Below are 21,729 nucleotides of genomic sequence, written 5' to 3'. Positions count from 1 at the left end.
AAAAAAAAAAAAAAAAAAAATGCAGGAGACAAAATATCTGGGCCACAGCCAGGAATTTGACATGGTCTTTAATGAACTATGTCTGGGCAAAATGGAGAAATATGATCTGGAAATTAGTACAGTTGGTGGGTGTGAAACCACTTGAACAACAGTAATTAAAGGACACGGATTAACTTAGAAGAGCATTTCTATGCCCTTCTCCAAAGCTTGCCTTTTGGCCCCATCTGTTCAACATTTTAATTAATAACTTGACAAACTACAGAAGGCAAGTTTATGAAAAACGGGTATGTCGTAAAGCTGGGGCAGAAGGATTATACTCAATGACAGAATCAGAATTCAGAAAAACTCTCTTCAGGCAGAAAAATGGGGCAAAATTAATATGAAATGCAAGAATGTAATAATACCTTTACACTTCAGCTTAAAAAAACCCAGTTATACAAGCTCCAGATAAGATGTTACGTTGCGCAGCATAGCAAGCATGTGAGAGAGAAAGCCTGCAACTTTAATCCACCACAAGCTCCATGGAAGTCAAGAGTGACGCAGCCACCAAAACACGTGCCATCTCGGGCCACGTTAATATAAGCACAGGACAGTTGCTGTGCTCCTGACACTATTGAGACTAAACCTGGATAAATTGCTTGAGACTTGGCATGTACACAAACCAGAGAGTGTGCAAAAGCGCCAGCCAGGAGGGCCAAAAACGTGAACAATGCGATGACAAGAATCTGGGCTATGTATGAACTGGAGATGGTTAACCCATGGCAGAACTAAGGAAGACTGGATTTAAATAGTTAAACGAGTCTTACGTAGGAGGGCAACGAGAGCTGTCCAGTAGCAAGCTAAGGCGTTTAACTAGAATTGGTTATTGGGAACCTACAAGAAATAAGGCAGCAGCCCAAGGGAAAGAGTTTCCAACGCTCAAGACTGTCCCGACACACAAGTTGTCTGCCATTGGAGGAGTTCCAGATGCCTGGACATCTACGGGGCAGAGACACTGAGGAACGAAGGAGGCAGCAGGGTGGACAGGCAGATTGTGTTAATGACGACGGAAGATGTTACTAAAGATACTTACTGAGCACTTGCTTGCCTGGCACCATGCTAAACAGTATGAATTCTCTATTTATGTCTGTTTGCATAAATCTGTGATGCAAAACCATTATTCCCCCCATTTTACAGATAAGGAAAGCCTGCACCAGGCTCCTTCACTTCAGATACTCTGCAGGATTCTAACAGCCCAACATTTGAACGACAGAAGAAGTCAGAGCTCTGACCACTAACTTTCTTGTCAGCCTCATATTCAAGAAATAGTGACTTCTCTTACAGGAACAGGAGTTTGTGTGTGTCACCCAGGAAGAACCTGGGATAAAAATAGCCCCTTCCATGCCACATTGGAACCCCGTGGGTATAAAAATCCAAATGCCCAGGCCCCACTCAAGAAATTCTGATTAAATCGGTCTGGAATGTGGCCCAAGGCATTGGGAGTTTTTTTTAAAAAAATAATAATTTTTTAATTTTTGTTGTTGTTCAATTTCTTAGTTCATGAAGACAGATACCTAGGCACTGGGAGTTTTTAAAACTCCCCAGATGATTCTAATGTACAGTCAGACTTGAAAACCACCTCCCTGGAGCTTGGCAACCCAGTGCTTTCCTGTCGCATCTCTTGGGAGCTTGTGGGAAAAGCAGAATCTCAGACCCCTTCCCAGAGCTAGTGAGTCAGATGGATTCTGCATTTTAACCAGGTTGTTTCTGTGCACATTCCAGTTTGAGAAGCTTTGCTTTAGAGAAGTTCCCAAACTGTGGTCCCTGAAGCAACAGCATCTCCTGAAAGCTTGTTAGGCATGCAGATTCTCCAGCCTACCCCAGATCTACTGCACCACAAACTCGAGACGGGGCAGAGCCCTCTGCACTTGTAATCAAGTCCTCTAGGTAATGCTGATGCCCAGTGAGTTTGAGATCTGCTGCACAGAGTAACTCACCTGGCTTGAGAAGCCCTTCATGCTCATAAGGGACAAGTGGAGTTTCCTGCCATTGTTGTCCTGCATGTTGTCACATACCTCTCTTAGATGTCCTTGTGAAGAAGGGAGACAGGCCATCACCACTGTGTAATGAGATGTCAACTACAGAGTGCTGCCAAGATGGCCTGAGGGCTTCCCTATGTGTAGAAGTGAAGGAGAAGCCCTAGCCCTCTCTTCCCTTTAAGGAGACCTCCCTCCCAGCCCACCCTGAGACACCTGGCTTGGGCTGGCCCTCTAGACATGGAATATCTCAGTCCACCTTCCTACCCACGATTTCAGGAGAACCTGTCCCTCCTTTATAGGCAAACTCCCCTGACTATTTAGGGTTCATTCTTTCCTAAGCACACCGTATACAGAATTCTGACCACGCTGCTACAATCTGCAAGAGGCATTCATGCCCTGGAAGAGTTTATCCGGGGAACTCTTGCCTGGCAGTCTCCCAAGAGTATGGTTGTGATAAAACACAGGATGCCAAACTACATTTGAATTTCAGATAAACAAAAAATACATTTTAGTATAAGCACATCCCATGCAATATTTGGAACATACTTATGCAAAAAAAACGTCATCGTTTATCTGAAATTCAAATGTAACTGAACATCCTGTATTTTATCTAACAGCCCTATCTAGGAGGTCGCCTAGGGTAGCATTTCCTCATGAATTTGTCCTTTCTTACCCAGAAAGGGGGTACTTGGCAATATCCTTGGGTTAATTACACTTCTGAAAGTGTTGGGGCTCAGAAAATGACACCCCAAAGTATGGCACTTTGACATGATGGGCACTTTGAACTGAAGATATCGAAAGGCCTCAGAAGCAGCCTCAGAACCAAGATCTCTGACTTCTCGCCCTTCTGTCTCCCCCAAAACTGATTCATAGAAACCAGAATTCTTCCCCAAGGCAGATCATAGAAACTAGAACCCCTCTCCCCAAAAGCATGCCAAAAACCGTACAAATATTACACTGACCTTCCCTTGCCTTTCTATGTAAGAGCTAGCCATAGAGAAATTCTCTGACCTACCTTGTCTGCCAGTAGCTTTAAGGCCCTCATTCCAGAAAGGGTCCTGCTCTACAACAGGAAGGAAGAAATGCTACCCAGAGAGGCCAAAAAGAATCTGAACAGACAAACCTTGCTGGGCTTCCCCTCCACCCCCATCTGTAACTGCTAGATCATGCCCCTTTTGTCCAATCACATCTCACAGTTATTTTCCATCATACATCAGGTTTCAGTCTGAAAGGTTGGTTCTTGGTGCGCTCATGGTTGAAGAATGACCAGACACACCAAAGTAAGGCAAGCACAACAATGGCGTTTATCGAGAAGAGAAAGACCTGATTATAGAGCAAGAGCAAGATATAGGCTTACAGAAAGTGACTCACTCTATCTGGCCACAGAGGATGACCAGACCCATTGTTGCAGCAAAGGGAGAACAAAGGGAAGAGCAAGAAAGGAGCTTGGTTATGGTTGTGTCTTGTTTTATAGTGCCTGGATTGGGACCTCCCATAGAACCACGTTGATTGGACAGCTGGGAGTTGCATTACTACGCATGTGCGGGGTTCTAGGTCAATTTCCAGACTCTATGATACCTGTGCTGCTTGACTCACGGGCTAGAGAGTCCTCTGCGTTCTTTTGCAGCTGTGTTTGCGCCATGTTGATTGGCGGATTCAAGGGTGTTCCCTCCTTCCCAGGGTGTGGCCATGGCTCTGGAGAGGATTAGGGTGGGGCAGTTGCACCAAGGCTACGGTAACAACTTTTGTTCCTAAAAGACCCCAAATCCCTATCTGCCTAACAATATCTAAGCATAAAAGTGGATAGTTTTCCCCGAGTCTTTATTTCTGAAGCCTCCTGTGTCACGTAAAACTTTGATTAAATAAATTTCTTATGTTTTTCTCCTACCAACCTGTCTTTGGTTACAGGAGTGTTGGCTGTTACCCTTATGAGGGGTGAGGAAAGACATCACACCTTTCTACCCTCACACACGTTTCCTCTTAACATTTCTTATTTTGTGTATTTGTGGGGTTTGTTGTGGTTTTTTTTTTTTTGCTTTTTCCATAATTAGGTGAGATACTAGTTCGTATATTTCTTTGGTTTTATCAAAGAACTTGCATTTTGATATTTTTCTGTTAATTCCTGCTTTAATCTTTATTTCTCTTTCTTTTTATTAGGTTTTTCTTTATCTATTTGAATTGGGAATTTAATTCCTTTTCTTTTATTCTCAAGTATTTAATATTATTTAATAAGTATTTATTAATTTTCCTCTGAAAACTTAATAGGTGAGTCAATTCCATTTTAACTATGAAATGTAGTAATATATGGTATTTTCATTATAATTTTTTAAAAAGTTTGCAGTTAAGGTTTCCATTTCTGTTTTAACCCAAGCTTGTTTGTTAGAGACATTTTTAATTTCCAAGTTGAAGGGCCTTGTTAAATGTTTGTTATTGTAGGAGACCAGAACATGCCACCAAAATATGACTGGAAGAGACCAAAATATGCCTCTTTAGCATAATGATTATTTTGAGGTACTGCAGACACTGGAGAAGCTCCAAAAACAGAGAAGTTACCCTTTTGTAGGGGAAATTTATATCTATAAAGGAAATCTCCATTTCTAAGAGTGTCTCCCTCACAGAAGAGGAGGATGACTAAATCACAAAAGTGTGGACTTTAACCCTTTGCACTCGCTTGCTTTTTTCTCAATTCCTTTATTCTACTCGGGATTTAATTTTTTAAATACCCCAGATTTTACAAAGCGCGGCAGTAGAATAAAACACTGGAGTTTCTTTTCATACAAACATATTTGGATTTTTTTTTATATTTCAAATTATTGATACAAAGAGTAATTGCACTCAACATCCAAGTGCAAAAGGTTAATCTGCATAACACATAACACACCTCACCCTTGTTTACTAATCTTTTCCCCAGACATTTCCTCATAAGGGGCCTTCCCTATACCCTTTCTTTATTCAGCAGACTGGTATTTAAGCCTGAATTCAAAGCCACACCTTTGAGATTTACTCATTTCCCTGGGTAACTCCTGTGTGTACATGCTATAAATGTATGTTTGTTTTTCTCTTGTTAATCTCTCTTTTGTTACGAGGGTCCATTCCAACTAAGAACCATTAAGCGTAGAGATAAAATTATTTTTTCCTCCCCTACATTATTAATGTCTTATTAGATAGCACTGTGATCAGAGAAGGCTGTTTGTGTTATATCTACTTCATGAATTATTGAAATCCCATGGTAACACAGTATGGACAATTCCCACCAATGCTCCATGTACTTCTGAGAAGGAATGTTCTTTCTATTAGTATCGGGGTGTAAAGTGTGATGCATATCCATACATTTAAATCTAGCTTGTTAATTGTGAGGTTTTTTTTTTGGTTTTTTATTTTTTCTAAATTTTAAGTATTTTCCACTACCTTGATCTGTCTTGGACTTAGAACTGCACATTAAAATCTCCTATTATTTGGGTGTTTCTCTCCATTATTAGTGTAGTTTCTGCTTTAGGAAGGTGGTTGCCATTTTGTTGGAGTATAGAAGATGATAATGAAACCACCGTTCAATAACAGGGTAACAAGGCAAGGACTATGGTAAAGACCTAGCTACAGATAGAGATAATTGTCCCCCTGTTTGCTTCTCTGTAATTGCCACTCTGGGGCCAGGGGCCACATAGCTGGCGTCCATAAAGATTCTTAACTTTCTCTGTAAATACCACCACCTTTTCAAAACCTAAAGGTAGTTTTTAAGGTATCTTCTAGGCCCTGCATTCCAGTGGACCTACTGGTACCCCCAGACCAGCAGCCCATACCGAGAAACCAACTCAACTGGAATTGTGACCCTGGGGACTAGAGCAGGGGTCCTCAAAACTTTTTAAATGGGGCCAGTTCTCTGTCCCTCAGACCATTGGAGGGCCGGACTATGGTTTAAAAAAACTATGAACAAATTCCTATGCATACTGCACATATCTTATTTTGAAGTAAAAAAACAAACAGGCAAAAACACCCGCATGTGGCCTGTGGGCCGTAGTTTGAGGACGCCTGGACTAGAGCAACACACCCCTATAAATTTTGCCCCAGTTAACAAACCTAAATTGCCTAATCCCGTGCCTGCCAAACTATCCTTAAAAACCCTGTCTCCAGGCCGGGCGCGGTGGCTCACGCCTGTAATCCTAGCTCTCTGGGAGGCCGAGGCGGGCGGATTGCTCGAGGTCAGGAGTTCAAAACCAGCCTGAGCAAGAGCGAGACCCCGTCTCTACTATAAATACAAAGAAATTAATTGGCCAACTGATATGTATATAAAAAAAAATTAGCCGGGCATGGTGGCGCATGCCTGTAGTCCCAGCTACCCGGGAGGCTGAGGCAGAAGGATCACTGGAGCCCAGGAGTTTGAGGTTGCTGTGAGCTAGGCTGACGCCACGGCACTCACTCTAGCCTGGACAACAAAGCGAGACTCTGTCTCAAAAAAAAAAAAAAAAAACCCTGTCTCCAAAATTCTTGGGGAGGCAGATTACCATTAGATTAAGTTGCTTTACAATAAGTACATCATTGAAAAGTAATGGCCAAAAGATGGATCCTTTAAATTGAAAAAAATGGACTTCAGAGAGCTCTTACTCTCAACAGTTGCCTTTGTGTATTACTAAGGGAATTAAATTAAAAGACAGACACATAATTGTGTTATGGCTAGCCTTAAAAACTCTCTTGACAAAATTAAAGAGCAAAATCTGACCTAAAAGATAAAACTCCTTTGTCGGTTGCCCCTGTGGGAATGACGGCAGAGGCCAATTTACCTTGTAGCCAAATTCTTAAAATTCTGCGCTTCCCCCAAACCCCCAATAGCCTGGGTTCGGTTCCCCATCAGGGAATAAGTCTGGTTAGATTTTATATAACCTTGTCATTTATTCCATGGACAACCTTTAATTTCCTGTTTTCTCCTGCCTATGAGAGGCATGCTAAGACTTTTGGACTTTTTTAAGTCAATGGTCAGCTGAGAAATTGAGACCCTAAAAAAGTTAGGCCAGACAGAAATGTGGGTTATACGTGGTTTATGGTGAGTGGGACTTTCCTTTCTTTGAGCTGTTTTTGTGGCTTTTCTGGATCTTATAAAAATTGTTTTCTACCTTTTGGGAGGCATCTCTTGCTTCCTTCCTTGGTTAAGTCATAACCTGAGTTAAAGCTCACTGGTTTCATTTACAGGAGAATCTTCAGTGAAAAGTTCAAAAGCAAAAATGTCAACTGTTGGTCCCAGCTAAGATCTATTGCTGATAACGGCTCAGACGCCTTGAGAAACTTTGGGGAAAAAGAGAACTCTCATCCCTCTTTGGGGGTCTTCTGTTTTCCTTATGAGTCTAAAAGGTCATAAGGAAATTCCTCTTAGATGTAAAACTACTCTCTTTTGTGCTGTGTTACTTGATCTCTTTGGCTTTGGGGGATACCAAAATTTACTTTGTGAGAAAGTTTTGACCTCGGTGTGTGTGTCACAGCTAGGCAGAAATGGCCGTGTTGGGGGCAGTGCATGCACCACAAGAGGCTTATCCTTTCTTTGGGCCTTAGTTAAGAAAGGGTGTGGTTTAAGCGCTTTAAAAAAACCTTTGTTAGAAGTATATTATAAAGATAATGCATAGCTTGGTCCCATAGGCATTTCTCTTATTTTTGGTGGGGGGGGGGGCTTGAGATTCAATAAATACTACCTATCTAAATGAAACTGGGCTCCTTTATAAAGGCCTACAGTGAATTGCTGTGATTTTATGTTGTCTTGGCATCCATTTTTGTCTTCCTCTAGCACTGTGGTCCCCAACACCTGGGCCACAGAGCCCCACTGCCCCCATTCCCAGTGCATGGAAACATTGTCTTCCATGAAACTTAGGAACTGGGGGGTTCCAGAGCAGAAGATGAGTGACAGCCAAGCAAGCGAAGCTTCCTCTGTATTTACAGGTGTTCTCAATGGATCGCAGGTGTCATGGCCTGAGCTCTACCTGCCACCACCCCCATCCCTGCCCCGGCCCCGGCCCTGGCCTGTCCCGTGGAAAATTATCTTCCATGAAACCGGCCTCTGGTTCCAAAAAAGTTAGAGACGACTGCTCTAGTGCACCCACACTCTTTCTTGAAAGGGCTTAGATTTTCTGTATGCTTTAACATGCTAATTAATGCCCTGTTTCCTCCAAGACTCAATGAGGGTTTAGGCCTTACGTGAGACAAGAGAAATTTTGCTTGTTCCATTCTCAATGGTGTGGCCTAAATCCAATTGTCCTTTTGAACTGATGAGTTTTGCCAGTCTCAAGACTAGAGTTTTAAGATCAAGGCAGTAGGATCCTTGTATGCATGTGTCATAAATTAAGTTAATAAACCCAAACACTTCAAGTTCATGAGACTTTAGTAATCTTCAATGAATAAAGAGTTTTAAAAATCATGGGTAAAATAAAATGAAAATATCTTCAAAATTTAATTTAGACATTTGTACCTGAACTTGTTGGATTAACATCTCTACTAGATATTTTAGGGTCATAAAAGTACTTCTTCTGTATTATTATTTTTTTTTTTTTTTTGAGACAGAGTCTTGCTTTGTTGCCCAGGCTAGAGTGAGTGCCGTGGCATCAGGCTAGCTCACAGCAACCTCAATCTCCTGGGCTCAAGCGATCCTCCTGCCTCAGCCTCCCGAGTAGCTGGGACTACAGGCATGCGCCACCATGCCTGGCTAATTTTTTCTATATATATATGTATTAGTTGGCCAATTAACTTCTTTCTATTTATAGTAGAGATGGAGTCTCCCTCTTGCTCAGGCTGGTTTCAAACTCCTGACCTCAAGCAATCCACCCGCCTCGGCCTCCCAGAGTGCTAGGATTACAGGCGTGAGCCACAGCACCCGGCCTCTTTTGCAGTATTTTTAACATTTGGCTGGATTTGACTGTGAGCCTATGGATGGTACCTGTGTAGTTTCAAAATTGTTTTCAGTAATTTAAAATGTTAAAGTCATGTTATGTTACATTAAAAAGGATAATCATAAAATGCCTGAGTATTTGTAAGTTAAAATAATTAAACATTGATTAAACATAAGTTTATATACTTAGATACCTTATTTTTCTATAATATAGAAAGCTAAATATATTTATATTATAATAAATACTTTATGACAACAAATGTTTTAAACCTTTGATATTTGACAGGCTTTTCAAAAATCAAAATTCTAAATTCAGTATTTCTAACCTCACACTAGATTTCTAAAATATTTGGGCCACTGAAAGTCTGAGGGAGACATATAAGGCTTATTTGGTAGGTTAAAACCATACTGTAAGCATTGTCAAATATAAAATGGTGTTTAACTTTTGGGGGTTATATTTATATAAACATGTTATTAACATGTGTTCCAAAATTATATGAGATTCCTGAAATTCTGATGCTTTGATATATGTTATCAATAATAATTATGGTTATTATGTTAAAATTGTTATATGTCACAAAAATAACCAAATTTCTTTGTCAAGTGTCTCTTTAACCATGACTATTCTAAGACTTTTTGACATCCACAGACAATTATTATTTTACTTTAATTCTTCTCTTAAACAGTTTTCTACTAACTCTAGAAATTATACTTTTTGGACTTAATCCTGAATTCTTTCCCAGCTACAAGTCTCCAAATGATGTTTTCAAACTCTTCTTTCATTTTCTGAGTTGGACCCAATGAAATTGCTGCTACCTTTCTCCTGAGGCCCTACAAACACATTTTTGTGACACTCAAGCTTCAGGATAAACTGTTCCAAATATTAGCATTTGGTTTTCTAGAAAAATTTCTCTAAGATCAGGAAAAAGACAAGCCACTGTCATTACTTCTATTTAACAAAGCGATGAAAGTTCTAGCCAGAAAAATTAGGCAAGAAAAAGAAATAAAAGACATCCAAATAAGAAAGGAAGGAGTTAAACTGTCTTTGTTTGCAGATGACATAATTTTATGTATAGAAAACCCTAAAGACCACCACAAAATTTTTAGAATTATTAAATAATACACTCAGTAAAGTTGTAGGATGCAAAAGCAACACAGAAAATCAGTTGTGTTTCTGTACACTAAAAACAGCCTGAAAAAAGACTAAGAAAACTATCCCATTTACAATAACATAAAAAGAATACTTAGGAATAAATTTAACCAATTGAAATATCTGTATGATCAAAACTATAAAGCATTAATGGAAGGAATTGAAGAAAACAAATAAATGGAAATATATCCTGTGTTCACGGATCAGAAGAATCAATATGGTCAAAATGCCCACAATACCCAAAGACATCTACACATTCAGTGCAATCCCTGTTAAAATTCCAGAAAGGCCCCAAACAACTAAAGCAATTTTGAATAAGAACAAATCTAGAGGCATCACATGTTTGATTTCAAATTATATTACAAAGCTATAGTAATCAAAACAGTATGATACTGGCATAAAAACAGATATATAAACCATTGGAACAGAACTGAAAGGCCAGAAATGAATCCACATATACATGGTTAATCTTCAACAAAGGCACCAAGCACACATAGTGGAAAAAGGATAATCTCTTCACTACATGATGCTGGGAAAATTAGATATTCTCATGGAAAAAAGTTGAGATTGGATTCTTATCTTATATCACAAACAAAAATCAACACAAAATAGATTAAAGATTTCAACATAAGAACAGAAACTGTAAAACTCCCATAAGAAAACCTAGGGGAAAGCACCATGACATTGGTCGTGGCAATGATTTTTTTGGCTACAACACCAAAAGCACAGCAACCAAGGAAATATCACACAAGTAGGACTACTTCAAACTAAAAATGTATGCACAGTAAAGGAAACAATCAACAAAATGAAAAGACAACCCATAGAATGGAAGAAAATATTTGCAATCCATATATTTGATAAGGAGTTAATATCCAAATTATATAAGGGACTAACACTACTCAATAGCAAATAACCCAATTAAAAAATGGGCAAAAGACTTGAACAGACATTTCTCCAAAGAAGACATAAAAATGGCCAATGTATATATGAAAAGGTACTCAACATTACTAATCATCAGGAAAATACAAATCAAAACCACAGTAAGACATCACCTCACTCCTGTTAGAATGGGTACTATATCAAAAAGTCAAAAGATAAGTGTTGACAACGATGATACGGAGAAAAGGAAACACTTAATTGTTAGGAGGAATGTCAATTGGTACAGCCATTATGGAAAACACTATGGAATCCCTTTAGAATGAAGCCTTACGCTGTGTCCAACCTTGTCCTTGTGGGTCTGAGACGTAGTCCAGCAGCCCATCAGGTGGATTTGCCTACTTAAAACTCTGCACATGCACTTCCTGAGAAACACATCTCATCCCTCCTCCGATGGAGGAAGATAGTGAAGAGTACACCAGGTGTCAGAATCCAGGATGACAGCACCAAGGGTGTCAGGGTGGGGTTGCAAAGCCAAGCACAGCACTCTAGACTTATCAAGGGGGAAATCTAGAGTGCGATCTAGAGATTTGATCTGGGAATGTTACAATGGAAGTGGTGACACTAGATAAATCAGCTACACTCAGCTGAATGGTCTCCCCAAGAATAGAGAAAACACCCACAGTCCTGCCTGTCGATGTGTTATTAAAAAGCCACCGCACGAACCTTAGGATTTCTAGGTTCCCAAATAAGTTGTTCCAAACGCCCCAACTTTATGACTCCAAACCATAATACAAAAGTTTCTAAAGTTGATGGAGAAATTCTCTGATTCAAAAATACTATCTTATTTGAAGGAAAAATAGAGCTTTTTATAAACCATGCCATAAAATAAGTTTTTGAAATAAGCTTTTGGAAGGCTTGGCAGGATCAGGAAAGGAGGCCAGATTCCCTATGGCTCAGGTCAACAGAAATCTATGACAAGGTGTAATGTCACAGAGGTGAACTCTATCCGTGCATGCCCAGATGAAAAGCTTCAGTTGGGAGCTCTAGAAATAATTTCCATCTCACTTATATATTTATAAAATGTATGTTCACAGAAAACACACAGACACACACATTCTGAACAGCTAGCACCAAACTTAGAGCATCACCTGTCTTTGTTGACAATGAGACTTTGATGACTGCTGAGATGTGCAAAGGCCTCAGGTAAGAGTTTAAAAGAAGACACTTGGGTTAGAGAGAGAAGTGGGGAAGGAAATTATTTATGAGTATTTACCTGGATACCAGGAATATCATTCATGCTGATCTTTGGTGTGGACTCAGATTTGAGGTCTGTCTTCTGCAAGCTCCTGTGGTTTCTTTCCAGCGTCATGTAAGTGGCCTCATAATGCAATGGGGGGAAGTGAAATGGGAGTCAGGCTATCCGTTTCCTAACACCCCGATACCTGGGACGGTCCTACTTTGTATCTGTCGTCTTGATGTAGTTCTTAAGAGCATTCCCTTCCCTCCTCAACAGTGATCAAATTTCCATATGTAAATCATACAATGGGAACATTATAAAAATTAGCTTCCTCCTCCGTGGACCGACATCCTTTGCAATGTGACTTTTCAGCTTCTGCATCAAAAAGTGGGATGTTTTTCCTTCTCCTTGAATCTGGACTCATGTTAAGACTGCCTTTTGGCCAATAAAACCCAGTGGAAGTGGTGGACCAGTTCCAAGCCAAGGCTTCAACATACCTTGCATGTTTTTGTTGTTTCTCTTGGAACTTTGCCCAGCTGCCATGTGACCGTGCCTGCTGGTGGCTGAGAGATCATGTAGAACAGTGGTCCCCAACCTTTTTGGCACCAAGGACCGTTTTCATGTGAAGATAATTTTTCCCCAGACTGGGGGAGGGAGGGGATGGTTTGGGGGTAACTCAAGCACATTACATTTACTGTGCACTGTATTTCTATTATTATTACATTGTAATATATAATGAAATAATCATACAACTCACCATAGGTTGGGGACCCCTGGTGTAGAGAACAAACAAATCCTTCCAGCTGAGGTCATCCCAGACCAGCCAACCCTGGAAGAGCCTAACTTAAAGTTATGGTCCATAGAATTATTAGCTAAATTTTCGATACAAGAGATCTACCATTTGATCCAGCAATTCCACTACTGGGCATCTTCCCAAAAGATCAAATGACACTCTACAAAAAAGACACCTGCACTCGAATGTTTATAGCAGCACAATTCACAATTGCAAAGATGTGGAAACAACCCAAGTGCCCATCAATACATGAGTGGATTAATAAAATGTGGTATATGTATACCATGGAGTACTATTCAGCTCTAAGAAACAATAGTGATATAGCACATCTTGTATTTTCCTGGATAGAGCTGGAACCCATTCTACTAAGTGAAGTATCTCAAGAATGGAAAAACAAGCACCACATGTACTCACCAGCAAATTGGTATTAATGGATCAACACCTCAGTGGACATATAGGAATAACATTTATCGGGTGGCAGGCAGGTGGGAGGGGAGAGGAGGGGATGGGTATATACAAACACAATGAGTGAGATGTGCAACATTTGGGGGATCGTCACACTTGAAGCTCTGACTCAAGGGGGAGGGAGAGCATGGGCAATATATGTAACATTAACATTTGTTCCCCCATAATATGCTGAAATTAAAAAAACTCTGCAAAAAATTAAAAAGAAAAAGACTTTAGTCTGGAGTTAGACAGAGTAAAAAAGAAAAACGAGAGGGCCAGGGTTAGGGTGAGGTCAGCAATGATCTTAAGTAAAGATCCTGTCTTTATTTAAGTTTTGATATTTTGTCTGTCATAGATTTTTTGTATTAAATTTTGTAAATATTGCAATAAAAAAAGAATCATTAACTAAATTATTGTTTTAAACTACTAAGATCTAGACCTGTGGTCTCCCTAGGTCCAATCACCACTTTGTAAGTATCCCTGCAAACTTGAGCAAATCCCTTAACCGTGGTGGAGTTAAATGTTACGTGAGGAATAAATACAGTTTGTAAACAGGTGACTGGGTAATGGAAAGCTAACTGGCTTAGCTCTTACTTGCCACACTTTTTGTCATTTGTGGAAGGCCTAAGCCCTGCAGTCGGGCCCGCAGAGATTGAGGTCTATCTATCTCCCTGAGCGAGTTCCTCCCAAACAATAGGGCCTGGTGCCAGGGCCTCGTGACACCCCCTAAGCCCCACTCCCGCCACTGCCAGTACACTGGTTTCATTTCTCTTCCATTTGTCCTTTGGCTTTTTCTCTTTAGAAATTTCAATTTTCCTTGCACCAAACATATTAAAATTTAACAGTCTGTGGCACATGAAATCTTTCCCGATAGCTTCATTTTCCTCTGTCATTGAAGAATGCATTCTCAAAGTCACCCAGGACCTTGAATAATCCCCACAATCACAGCGATTCGATTCTGTTTGCATGCTGTAATTTTTGTTCTGCACAGGCATAGGGGGTTTGTCTCCCTGGTTATGTCTTCTTGGGGCTCATATTAATAATATAATAGGGGGGGAATTCAAATGTTCTCCTCTAAGAAGAGGCCAATTCTGTTGAGTGAATACTTGATAAATCCAATCTCCCCCACCCCACGCCACCCCCGTCTCTTGTCAATTCCTCCCCAAGTGGCTTCCAGAAAGGGGATGGAAGAGCCAAGCGCCTGGCTTTTGCTTTGCTGAGTTTGACGTGACAGCTGGGGGCAGAGGGGAGAGGAAGAGAGGAGATGGGTTTTGGTGGAAAGGGTCTCTGGGAAGTGGAGAGAGATGGAGGAAAATGTGTATGGGGTTTTGCCGGATGGTGTGTGATTTCCTGATTTCCTGTAAAACCTCTTGTTAAAGTGTGGCAGCGTCGGGCACCATTTCCAGGGAAATGATCAGTGCGGGGTGTGACTTCAAGGTGGGCACAGAGCATGAGTCAAGGTCAACCAAGCCCCCCCCCCAAGTCCCTTTGCCCCAGTTGGTTTAAAACTGCCTCCTTCAACATGTGACCAAGGATCGTAAAGGGCCCTGGGACGTAGGAGTTAGCCTAAGATGAAAACCCCTACCATCTCCTTGGGGGTCTCACTTACACGGGGGGGACCGAACTCTCTCCATTTCCCTCAAGCCTGAGTGCGCTGTGAGATGTCACCTCTTGTGTCTCTAAAAGGCTCCCAGTAAAGGATGCTTTGGGAAACGCTGGTTTTCCCTCTCAGCCGTGAATCGCATCAGTATCTGGTCGCGCCCCGATGTTTGCATTTGGTGTATGTGATCTTCCTGCTACTTTAACAGTCCTGCGTGGGCTGCCAGCGTGCAAATGAAAAGTGTCAGTGCAGTGATGTCCAGTTGCGTGGTGACCTGGATTCTGGTCTCACATACACAGGGGCAACTACACGCTGAGGACAAGTGGGCCCCAATCGCCGGGCGTGGGCAGGGTGGGGCGGGGAGCGTTGTGTCCCTGTAGCCCATACCTTGGCCCATCTCAGGAGTCAGCTGTGAACTCATCAACTCCAGGCAGGAAGAGTGTCCCCCGGGCCCCGGGGACAGAGGGCAGCTGTGTGAGGTGGCACCTTCCCTGCTGAGCCCACACCTCTGCATGGGGCACCGCAGGCTGTGAAGAAAGGTGAGCAAGGTGACAGTGACACCGTTGCTCCAGAGAGCAGGACGCTGAGCCGATCTGGCCTCCGCGGCCCTCACCTCCCACTCTGTCGCGCTCCAGCGGGGTTTGCCCGTGACAGGAAGTGAGAACATCACCTTGGAATTAAAAGCCCCGTAACAAATGGTCAGACTCGGAAGGCTTAGGCTGAAGCCTGCTGTGGAGATACAGGTTGCAAATCCCCTATCTGAAATGCTGGGGACCAGAAGTGTTTTGCATTTTTTCAGATTTGGGAATATTTGAGTGCCCACAATCCAGAAAAATCCAAAATGCTCCAAGGTACATTCCCTTTGAGTGTCATGTTGGCACTAAAAATATTTTGAAGTTTGGAGCATTTTGGATTTTGGGATTTGGGGACGCTCAACCTGTCAAGCTGCCACCGTTGGCCATTCTTGACAAATAAAAATGGCAATTTCATATGGTTCCAACATATATGGTGGTTCTCCTTCTAAGGCTTCCTGCTGCACTTGGAGTAAAGACCAGAACTCCTGACTCGGCCCACCAGGCTCCCCCGGGTCACCTGTCATGAGTCACGTCTCACAGTGTTCTCATGTACTTCCAGAACCTTCCGTTCTCTGAACAACCTCTCCACCTCTAGGTCTTGCTCACTCTGTGCCCTTCTCAGAGGCTCCTCTCTTCCCAAGCTGCTCATCCTACAGATGTGTGTTCAAATGTCAGCCCCACGGGATGCCTTTTCTGACATGTTCAGAGCACCTGTACTTTCTGTAGGAGGCACGGTCCCAGCTCGTATTTATGGATCGGCGTCAGTCCCTAATGCTTGCTCTCCCCCGAGGGGTCCTGAGGCAGGAGACCCAGCAGTCCCTCTGATTCATTCATTCCATGGACGCTTTGCCTTGTTGGCCAGTGTCTGAAGACTGCATTGATGTCATGGTTTGTATGACCACAGGGCAAGGAATTTTGCTTCCTGTATTCAATAGGAAACTTAATGACAGTCCTCAGACCATGAGACTCCGAGAGGTGACCAGGAAGAGTGCTGCAATAAACATGGGAGTGCAGGTATCCCTTTCATAGGCCGATTTCTGTCCCTTGGATACATACCCAGCACCTGCCTAAATTCTAACCCAGCGTTCATAAGAGCACCTGCCCTCCACAATTTACATCAAGCAATCAGTACATTAAGCTCCCCACGCCCCAAGAGTATTTGCTTAAATGTGCATTTAAAGATGCCAATGTTCAAATTAAAATTAAATTATTTTAAGGATATGCAGAGGCATTGGATGGAGGTATTTCAGGGAAGGAATTGGAAGGGAAGATACCTAAAAAATCACATCTCAGCTAGCCGAGTAATCCACCCAAGCACCAGCCCTCTTCCTGGCACCAACTCTTTGCCCTATAGCTTTACTTTCCCCCAGGATCTGGTGTCTGCCACTCTATGTCCTGGCTCCTGCTCCCTACTCGTGTGTCCAGCTGGTGATTGGACCCCATCTCTTGGGTGTTCGGATTCAACATGTCCAACAAATCCTCTTCTGCCCACCCATCCGTGGCTAAAACCTGTTCTTCCTCTGGTGTCCTCTGTATCAATGGATGGCACCATTTCCTACCCAGTTGCCCAAGACAGAAATTCATTTAGGTCACATTTACTGCACAGCCATTTGGACACTTTTCCTCCAGGGCTCAGAGCTGTAGAGCACTAGTGGGACCCACCTAGGCCCTGGCGAATGAATCAAGTTATGAGGGTTGACATCCACAGGGCAGAGTGGTGGATGGGGTCCTATAATTTACATATAACACAATTCACCTCTTCAGTGGGTAGCTCTGTGAGTTCTAATAAAAGCTTGTAGTCATGTAAACATTTCAATATTCAGGGTATAGAACTGTTCCACCATCCCCCCCCCAAAAGAAACCTCCCTCATGCCCTTTGTATTAACAGTCAAACTGTGTCCCAAGCCCCTGCCCCTGCAAACCACAGATCTGTTCTCTGTGCCTACAGTTTCACCTTTTTCAGAACGTTGTTACATAAATAGGATTATATAACATAAATGGTATATAAATAGCATCATACGCTACAGAGCCTTTTGGGTCTGGGATCGTTCGGTTAATATAATGCATCAGAGATTCATCCATGTTGTTGTACTGGATTTATCCTTTTTTATCACTGAGTAATCTGTCATCTCATTTTCTTTGTCTTTCACTCCTTATACCATGTACCAAGTCCTGACGACTCTACTATCGGACTCTGTCTCAGATTCATTCTTTCCTATCCTGACTGCCACCCATTAATCAAGGCATTAGCCATGTGGGGCCTGAACACTTGCATGGCTCCCCTTAAATCCATCCAATGGGTTCGATCACCCACACCTTGTTTCAGATTTTGCAATCTCTGAATCCCCTCCAATCCTGTAACCCAGCACTTGGATCTCACTCCCAGTCCTGCTTTCTTATCCATATTCCAGCAGTGTGGCCCCATCTCTGGCCCTGCCTTCCTCGTGACCGGGCCACCGTTCTGCCCTGCAGACGTCAGACCTCATAACTCAGCCCTTCCTCCAGGGCCTGGACGGGTCCTGCTTGCTCTGCATCTCTGAGCCCTGGAGGAATCCCTTCTGAACCGCCTGTGTAGGCAACTCTCATCAACATCATTACTGTTTCTCTGCTCTGTAATTAGAAGGAGTTTAAACTGCTACTCCCAGAATGTCAGTAAACTTCATCAGAGTATATTTTAAAAAATAGGGCTAATTAAACTGCGTTGCTCACTCAGATTTTCGTCTTCTCCTGGGAATTCACAATGACTCGTGGTCTCTGAGCTTGCATTTTCCCTTCTTTTGGCTTTTGATGGGAAGTAGAAATGTGGTACTGGGGGTGAACAGGCCCTTCCTCTCCCTTTTCCCCCACTTCTTGGGATGCAGAGCATTTCTGGAGAGCACCCCAGGGACACTCTGGAGGCCTGATGCCGGGCCTGAGTCCTGGGAGTGGACACTTTGTCAGCCAATCTTAAAAGGAAAACAGACAGCAAAGATGTCTGATTGTACAAGCAAGGGTGTTGTTCAGCACCTCCTCTTTGAGTTTCAAAGTGGTCTGCACCCCTCTCAAGGTTTTAAAATCTTGTATGAACTAAAATAAAATCTTAAGCCCCCCAAGATGACTGAATGGACCCCCTCTTGGCCAAGTGGACCCCACCCCCCCCAGAAAAAAAAAATCTTAAAGCTGAGTTGCCAGCCATAAGAAGGGAGATCAAACATGCCCTGTCTTTTTGGGAGTGATTTTTTTTTTTGGTAACAATATGATACAAAATCATTAACAAGCCTAAGGCCATAGAAGACAAAGGTTAAACCACACCTGCAGCTCATCAGTTACTTACCAGATCACTTGAGCCTGGGTGTATGTCCGGTATATGTCTGGTGGCTTATCTCTGATTAGCAGACTTCCTTAACTTAAAACATTCCAAGCCTTTAGACAAAGCTTCATTTCTTTAACCAATTACAAATCAAAGAATCTTTAAATCCACCTGTAACCTGTAATTCTCTGCTTCAAGATGTCCTGCCTTTTCAGGCCAAACCAGTGTGCACCTTCCACGTATATGACTTTATGTGTAATTCCTGTAATTCCTGTCTCCTACAATGCAGAAAACCAAACTGTCACCCAACCATGGCAAGAGCACTTGCTCGAGGCTTCTTGGGTGGCTCTCCAGGCCACGGTCACACATACTTGGTTTGGAAAAAAGCTCTTTAAATTATTTTACAGAGTTTGGGTTGTTTTCCAGTGACATCTCGAATTCACCTCCTAGGGGGCTCTTCTCTACAAGATGTGAATGAATGACAATGTGATAGCTTATAGACCCACTGGGGGCCCCTTGATGCTCTGGGCTTCTTCCTAAAACATCTGAAACTTTGGGTAGAAAGGTGAGATGAAATTTTATTTTTAGGCTTCTTAGTAGCTGATAACTTATAGAGTTTGCAGTCTTTTGCCTGTTATTTTAACAGTGAGATGCTAATTAAAAATTTTTTGTGTGTAGAGATGGGGTCTTGCTATGTTGTCCAGGCTGTTCTTGAATTCCTGGCCTCAAGCGATCTTCCTGCCTCAGGCTCCCAAAGTGCTAGGGTTATAGATGCCTAGCCAATCTTTTGGGGTTTGTGTTTTTTGGGTGTTTTTTTTTTTGTTGTTGTTTTTGTTTTTTTGTTTTTTGTTTTTTTTGCTACTAGCCATTCTAACAGATGTGAGGACATCTAGCCTTTTCAAGAGTGTTCTTGGAAAGTCGTCAAAAACAAAAGGACCATGGCCCTGGAAGCACGTGAGACAGAGGTGCTGTGGCACCCAGAGATCGTGGTTAGAGCACGAGCTCCATCCTAGCAGGATACCAGGGAATCTCGAGCAGCCGGGCAGATTTAAAATTAGCCTTATTATTAATCCATCTTTCAGAACTATGTAATTCTAATACCAATTTGAAACGGATTTAGAAATTTGCTGCTAATGAGGATGGCATTAAATAAGCAGATGCAACTATGAATATGATCGTGCATAGTAGCTGTCTGAGAATGGATGCATATGCTAATTAACTTGATCTAATGATTCTTCATTGCACGCATAAATCATAACATCGCTTCGTATTCCATTAATCTATACAACTATAATTTGTCAATTTACAATTTAAAATCTAACAACAACAACAAAAAGAAATATACAGGGTTCTGCGGAGCCCTAGAATCCCTTCTTTGGTGAAGGGATTTCTTTTTTTTTCTTTTAGTCTGTCTCAATCTGTAAGAGTCTATGTTTTCAAATCATTTAATTTATTTGCTTGCTCATTTTTGTAGCAGACTTGCTTCCCCCTTCTAGAGTCTACACTATCCTAGATTCTTACTGATTCTCCCCCTCTCTGTTGATGTCAGTCCCCGGGGTCACTGGACACTTCCTGGACTTTTCTCATTGGTGGGGATACAGAGGCAACTGAGATGACAGTCCCCACTCTGGGAGGAGCAGTATGTGTCGTGAGAAGAGGCTGTACTCAAGAGCCACAGGGCGAGTGATGGCTTGTAGCCTGGGGCTGAGGGAAGGGCCCACCTGGTGGAGCCCCAGCCAGGTAGGAGCATCAGCTCGAGGCTTAGACACACCTGCTTGGAGTCCCTGCTCCCCTACTTCCTGTGTGACCTCGGGCAGGGGTCCCACGTTACTTAGGGTGATCCTAAGGAGAGCGGAAGTCAGGCTGAGAAGGGTTAGCACAGGGCCTGGCATACAGCAATCGCTCAGTGATGTCAGAATTCACAGTGATGACAAGGGTGGCAATGAACCCCTCTGGCTCTAACCTGCACGCGTTTGGTTTCCCACTGCGTAAGACCCAGCTCTTTCCATTTCAGAATCCCCCCAAATGCTCCTACCGCTCGGTCCCCATTTCCTTCTCCCACGAGCCTCTTCCCAGACCTCTCCAACCCTCGGTAATCCAGTGAGACGTACCCATAGAAGCTCAGAAATAAATCCTATTCTGTTCCTATTTCGGGCCCCCTAGAAGCCCCGGCAAAGAGTCGAGGGGTGTCCAACGCTGCACCTGACTTTGACTTCACTCCAGGGAACTCCTGAGAGGAATGAGGGGGAGGCCCAGGCTGGAGAAGCCGGAAGCCAGCCACGTACACCCAGTCTGGGGGCTCAGGGCATCTCTGTCGCTGTCCTTGGAACCCTAGAATCCCGGCACTGAGAGCAGCTGTCAGCGTTGGCTAGTCTAACTAGGGCAAGTGATGACTCGTAGTCATGTAGTCACTTGTAGCGATGACTTGCTAGTCTAACCCCTTACCTGTGTTTAATCCCCTTCAGAGCCACCCCTTAGGAGTGACCATCCCCCTCAGCCAGGCTCCGGGTGCTCCGCACTGCCCGTGCTGTGAAGCGGTTGAAATCCTACGTTGCCTGGAAACAAGTCTTCTACTATGACGTCAGAGCCCAGCCTACGTTGCCTGGAAACGAGTCTTCTACTATGACGTCAGAGCCCAGCCTACGTTGCCTGGAAACGAGTCTTCTACTATGACGTCAGAGCCCAGCCTACGTTGCCTGGAAACGAGACTTCTACTATGACGTCAGAGCCCAGCCATTTATACACTGAAATTCTATTGGCTAAAATTACCACCTGGAGCAGGCATCCTATTTTCACAGGGATGTGATGAGATTCACATCAATCTCATTGGGTTCACCTTCTTGAACTACCAATAGTTCAATGTGTTCCTATCAGATGCT

At 42.8% G+C, this 21,729-nt stretch overlaps 1 long non-coding RNA gene across 1 annotated transcript in view; it reads right to left on the bottom strand.

The window, feature by feature from the left end:
* The window catches only part of LOC109729803 (uncharacterized), a 31,325-nt gene extending 9,945 nt beyond the window's left edge, over nt 1–21,380 (bottom strand). Inside the window, exon 1 of the long non-coding RNA XR_002222225.2 lies at nt 21,296–21,380. This is a non-coding gene — a long non-coding RNA (uncharacterized LOC109729803). The remainder of the gene's footprint in view (nt 1–21,295) is intronic.
* Nucleotides 21,381–21,729: the final 349 nt, after the last annotated feature.

This window comes from Microcebus murinus, chromosome 24 (assembly GCF_040939455.1).
Source record: "Microcebus murinus isolate Inina chromosome 24, M.murinus_Inina_mat1.0, whole genome shotgun sequence".
NCBI classification, from domain to species: domain Eukaryota; kingdom Metazoa; phylum Chordata; class Mammalia; order Primates; family Cheirogaleidae; genus Microcebus; species Microcebus murinus.
The sequence above is the reverse complement of the archived record's forward strand: the minus strand, read 5'-3'. Positions and strand labels throughout refer to the sequence as shown.